The following is a 6,721-nucleotide window of genomic DNA, read 5'->3' as shown; positions in this document are numbered from 1 at the left end:
AGACAAAAAAGTGTCTCCAAAGTAAGGACTGATGTGGAAGCAAACACCTTTCCCATCTAGTTATGACAGGCACCCTCTTGTTTACCAGGAGGAGCGATTCCCTGACATTAACACACATTAGCCAGCTTGACACAAATGCTGTGTGGTGTGGAAAAAGTACAATTTGTTTTTACATCTTCATATCTTCTTCTCCCTCTCTGCCTTCAGCATAGACTTGACTCCCATAAACCCAGAGATCTGTTGGGACCTGGCCTCAGAAAACTGGTTATTAGTGTGTCAGACAATCTGGACTTTCCATTGATGCCATCTCAGTAGCACCCCTCAAAAGAGCAGGGGTTCCTTTGTTTAGGTTGTGGGTCTTCAGATTGGTAATTCTGCCGTTTTCATTTTATTTTCTGAAAGTCAGGGTTGGCTCATGAAAAGTTGTTAAACATATGCTAAATGTGAAATGTCAACACTCACTCTAAACTTTCCTTGTTCAGACCATCAGATAAATACCTCATTGGGTCTTACGGTGGCTTTCTGATTGGCTAGTCCACTGAAGAAGGGAGTTTGAAAATTGTTGTATATTGTTAACAGTTGTCTGCCCATGTCCTGCCTGAATACCATGATTGTTTATTTGAGCCCATTGCTCGAATAATTGTTATCACATTTGAGTCCATTGCTGCTGTCATTGTGCTAATCCATCTCAATGGAGGCTTCCTCTTTTTCACTGACCCTCCACCTTACCAACCATAATGTCCTTCTGCAGGAACTGTGAAGTCTTGCTATCATGGCTTCTAAGGAATATTCTGACGGTATTGCTTTCAACACTGATTATTTTGTTCATCTGGTAATTCATGGTACTTTTAACATCCTTTTTTAACACCATTACTCAAATGCATCATTTTTTTCAGGTTTTCATTTTTTATTGTCCAAATTTCACATACATATGTGATGATTGGAGATACATTACTTGGGTCAGGCACATCTTAATCCTCAAACTGATATTTTTTGTTCTTGAACACTTTAAAGAGGTCTTTTACAGTAGATTTGTCTTTATCATTTGATTTCTTGACTGCTACTTCCATGAGTGCTGGTAGTAGATTCAAGAAAAATGAAATAATTTGTCAACTGCAATCTTTCCTCCATTTATCATGGTGTTATTTATTGGTCCACTTATGTTGATTTCTTTACACTGAGGTACATGCAGGTAGATAGATATTCTCATTCTGAAAAGGAGAAATTTGAGGGGAAAAATGATGAATCAAAGATGGTACATAGACAATCCAAAACCTAGCAGTACAAACTCTATTTAATCTCAAAACTTTCAAATAAACCCTGTTCTCTCAGCACACTTGGGCATTAACCTTGTCTTCTAGACTTTGAGTGAAAGGTGGATGGCTCACTCTCTAGTTCCACTGGAATGCCAACCCAATCTTCTGGAACTGAAGCGATGACATCACCATCTGAAACCAAGGTAGTGGACCTATCCTTTAAAACTGACGAAACCATGTCCCTGCCCCTTATGCTATTTCTCACAACTCTGAGTTGCTTCATGAATGGCCTCTTTCTTTTTCTTAGATGACAACAGGGATTCACAATCAAGTAGCATCCTTGAATTATTTCCTGCCTGTAGAATTTCAAGAAGCATAGAACTTCCATTAACTTTCTCCTGTCTCTGAACTTTTCAAGGAGACTTGATGTCATGATGGTTTAGTGTTTGACTACCAACAAAAGATCAGTGGTTTGAACCCAGCTAGGGTCTCCACTGGAAAAAATACCTGGTGATCTGCTTCTGTAAAGATTGTAGTGCAGAAAACCTTATGGAGCCTTTCTACTTTTATGTAGGGTCATAATGAGTCACACAACTAGATAATATGCAACAATATTGGCCCTTTCAGTCTAAGCTGATAGAATTTCTATTGTTGTTGTTGTTATGTGCCATGGAGATGATTCCAACTCATAGCGACCCTGTACAGGGTTTCCGAGGCTGGAAATCTTTACCGGAGCAGAAAGCCTAATGTTTCTTCCGCAGAACAGCTGGTAGTTTCGAACTGCTGACATTGCGGCTCACAGCCCGATTCGTAACCACTATGCTACCAGAGTAGTGGTGGTTAATTAGATCCATCATTCACAGACTTTTTCTCTTTATCAAATTATTGTAGGGCATGCTCTCAATTTTTATAAAATAATTTTATAAATCTTCAAGTTCTGGCTTCTTTTTGTTTAATAAATCATTTCTCAACCTGTCTCTTTCCACTCACATTTTATTATAAGCAGCAAAATGAAACTACATCACATACTTAAGATTTTGCTTACAAATCACTTCAGATAAACATCCAAGTTCATCACTTACAAGCTTTTCTCAAAACATTTTAGCACAATTGGGAAAAGTTCTTCTCTACTTTATAATGATAACAGCTTTTCCAGTGTCCAATCACATGCTCACCATTTCCTTTAAAAGGTTCACCGGAAGCACATTTAACATCCACATTCGTAGCAGTATTCTGTTCATGATGATAGAAGCTTTCTTTGCAGCTGTCAGATCTTTCTGAAATACTCATCAGAATCACTATTAGTGTCTGAAAGTACTAACTGTTTCTTTGAGACAGTCTAGGTTTTTACTATCCAGCATATAAAAGTTCCTCCAGACTCTATCCATTTCCCTATTTTAGGTATTTTTTAGAGCAGCACTCATCTCGTTGGTAAATTCTGTCTTAGTTTCCCAGTGCTGTCAAAACAGAAAGTCTAAGTATGTGGCTTTAAAGACAAGGAATTAATTTTCTTGAAATTCTGGAGGCTCAAAGTCCAAATCAGACTTTCAGCAGTGTCAATTGTCTTCAGCGGGCCCCTCTCCCAGTTTTCTTGTCATTTCTTTGTCTATGAACAAATCCTCATATGTTATCTGTCATATTTTTCCATGTGTTTTGCTTTTGTAAAACATCTTACTGAAATGACTAGGTTCCTGTCCCATCCCAATCTGGTATGCTTTCATTAACATAACAAAATAAATTTTAAAAAAGTAATTTTTACAACTAAAAAAGGATAAAGGACTTTTACATATCTTTTTAGTGGGACATAATTCAGTGAATTCCATCTAACTGTAGAAAGTGAGAAGCTCAGGAGTTATTCAGAGTTTAGGAAATGTTAATTGTAAAGAACATCAGGTTAGTAAAATAAAACCTGGTTCTTATAAAGGACAACCTGAGAATACAGCTGATAAAATTTTGAGGGTGTCAATCATCACTTTGTGATTTTTTTTTTTTTCAGTAACATTAAAATAATAAGGCAATGACACTGGGATTGGAGACATTTCTAATGTCAGAAAGGCATTAGAACCTTAAAAGTTGTAAACTTGTTCAGTGCTTCCAGATGGTTACCAGTGTCTTCCTTTGTCTGTTCCATTCTATTTTTACCGTGTTAAAATTAGCCTTATTTTATAATGTTTAAGAATGCTGAGTAAGTTCTGGAATGCTAGACCTTGGAACTAGAAAGCCACTTAATACTTGGTCTATTCTGTGATTTCCTACCAGTTAAGACCTTGTTTTAACAAACAGTTTAACCAATTTCAAATATGTTCAAGGTCAGCAATTAGTTAACAGCAGAATGAGAAATACAGGGATGGTACCAAGAAGGAAGGTACCACTGAAAAAACATGTTGGTCATATTTCCAGTGGTTATAGATTGTTAGGGATTCATTTTGCTAAATGTGGTTTGGGAATTTGGATCTGAGAAATTATTTATTGTATGTAATATAATGCAAGATAATTGGGTACAGGTAATCTAACAGAAAGAACTTCAGTGGCACAGTGCTTAAAGCATTTGACTGTTAAGCAAAAAGTCAGTGGTTTGACCCATTAGCTAGTCCATATTAAGAGAGAGAGAGAGATGTGGCAGTATACTTTAGAAAAAGATTTACAGTCTTAGAAACCAGATAGGACAGTTCTAGTCTTGGCGTGTTGCTTTGGGATAAAGCACTGGATCACAAGTTCAGTTTGAACCAGTTGCTCCTTAGAAACCCTACATAGGGTTGCTATGAGTTGGAACCAATATGATGACATTTAACAATAACAACACTCCATTATATGAACAAGAAGGCAGTGGGTTTATTTTTTAATCTAACAAAAGTTTGCTTTTTAAATATTTAAATGCCTTTTATTCTCAAGCTTTGGTTATAGATATTTTGTGCTTCTTAAAATTCGAAGCATTTATCCTCTCCATTGAAAATGCATTGTCAATCAAAAGATACACAACAATTGTAGCTATTTATTCTAAACACCCTTAGTGATTAGTCAATATGAAACAGACATAAGCAAAAGCAAATAAATCCTTTATGTTGCTTGTGGCACCATAATATAGTAACTACTTGAGTCAGTATATTTTGTTGTACAATTTTTTTATCAGTTCATCATTAAATACTTATTAAACATTAAAAATGGGCAAAATAGAAAAAAGAAAACTTAATAGGATAATTCAAAACAGAAAAGTCCTTGAATAACAGTTTTGAGAAATCAAGTTACTATGAATTTTCATGAAAATACTAAAATAATCTAGAAATCCCCCTAACGCAATATAATTTCAAAATAGTTACATTCAGTACTATATTACATTTCACCCAGTTTGCCCTATGACTATATGTTGTTGTTGTAACGTGCTGTCCAGTTGGTTCCAACTCATGGTGACTCTGTATAGGGTTTCCAAGGAATGGCTAATGGGTTTGAAGCGCTGACCTTGTGGTTCACACTGACCTTGTAGGCCAATGCTTTATCTGACTGCACACACCAGGTCTCCTGTGCTATAACACGACACATCATTTTCTTAAGTTACCATAAATGCAAGTAAACACCTGTTGTTTTTAAGGGTTTTGCCCCTTTATACCCTAAAAGAACTTTAGAAGGACCCATAAGTAATGAATATATAGAATATATGTGTACATGACTAATGGCTTGCAGATATTTTATTAAACTTTAAAACATTATTAATCATCTCTCAGATGCAACAAAAAACAAAAAACATTTGGAGGTTACAGATTCAGTCATTTAAATAATAATTCAACATTTATTCAACTTATTCAACATTTAGATCTCCAGGTGCTGCAAACAGTTTGCACTACACTGTTAACCTAAAGATTTTCAGTTTGAAGTCATTCTGCAATGCCACAGATGAAAAGTCTGGCAATTGGTTTCTGAAAAGATTAGAGCCAAGAAAATTATATGGAGCACTTCTGCTCTGTAATACATAGGAGTTCGATGAGTTGAAACAAAGTCAACAGTAAAGAGTTTGCTTTGGTTTATTGAACATCTACCAGACATAAGTATATTATTTTTTCGGTGCTGTTGAGTCAACTCCAACATACTGATCCTATGAACAACAGAATGAAACACGGTATGGTCATATATCATTCTTACTATGCTTCAGTCTGTTGTTTCTGTTGTTTTGTCAATCCAGCTTGTTAAAGGTCTTTCTCCTTTTAACTAATACTCTACTTTACCAAGCATGGTGTCCTTCTCTAGGGAGTGGTTCCTCCTGATGAGATGCCCAAAGTAAGTGTAATGCAGTCTCTTCATTTTTCACTTCTGTTAGGCATTTTGACTGTTAGTTTCACAAAAGAGATTGATTTATTTTTGAGCAATCATTGGTTTATTGCATATTCTTCTCTAGCAGCATAAGCCAAAGGTATCAACTCTTTTTCAGTGTTCTTTATTCATTGTCTAACATTTGAATGCATATGAGTTCATTGAAAACACCCTGGGTTGAGTCAGGAAGCTTTTAGTCCTAAACTAAAATCTTTGTATTTTAACACTTTAAAAGAAGTCCTTTGCCAAATCTCCCCTCTAAGACAAAAACTCAAAGGGAACACATGAGCAGGCATATAAGCATGCTGTTGACCACATTGGTCTACTGGTGAGTGGAAGAGGAGGAAAGGCAGCAATGAAGCAATGGGCTGAGTTCAACCCCATTCTACAGACTCCTGTTGACCTGGAGATGAAAGAAAGAAGAGAAAGTGTTGGTTGGTCCAAAGTGTGATGACACCTGGGAACACCTGAGCCCATGGACAAGGACACAGCCACAGAGGGCTATAGCTGAGAGTGAAGCATCCAGCTGATATGAAGCGAGGGGAGATGTATAAGAGCACCCAAATTTGCATATAGTACACATTTGACCTAGCCTCGATAATCAGAAGGAAGATAAAAAATAAAATAATTTTTGATAAAGGAAATGAGGGTAAATTGCTACAATTTGATGATTTTTTTTTTTTTAGGTTTTTATTGTGGATTGAGGGAAAGTTTACAGGGCAGATTATCTGTTTTACATTCAACAAACCATACACCTTGTTTCATTACAATGATTATAATCCCCTTCATATACCATCAGTTAACAGTATTTCTCTCTATTCATTTTAGCTCATTTAAAACAAAACAAAACAAAACAAAAAAAAACACTCAAGCATATATAATAATTTACAACACCAAAGGTCACATTCTGCAAGTCTGCATCCTGGCTGCCAGCTCTTAGTGCCTCTCTTCCCATGAACCTAGAGTCCTCAGCTCCTTCCCTCTCCATATCCCCATCTCTGCCTCCATCTCAGGTGTCGCTACTTCTCTGGATAAGGTCTCACAGTCCCCTTGGGCTCTGATGGTCCTAGGATCCCTGATGGTCCTAGGTCCTTTGTTACTGGACTGTAAGATTAACTACTCCCCTGTGTTTGTTTCAAAACTTCTACCTTTACCATTGTGAC

The sequence above is a fragment of the Chrysochloris asiatica genome, unplaced genomic scaffold (assembly GCF_000296735.1).
Source record: "Chrysochloris asiatica unplaced genomic scaffold, ChrAsi1.0 scaffold00155, whole genome shotgun sequence".
Lineage (NCBI taxonomy): Eukaryota > Metazoa > Chordata > Mammalia > Afrosoricida > Chrysochloridae > Chrysochloris > Chrysochloris asiatica.
The sequence above is the reverse complement of the archived record's forward strand: the minus strand, read 5'-3'. Positions refer to the sequence as shown.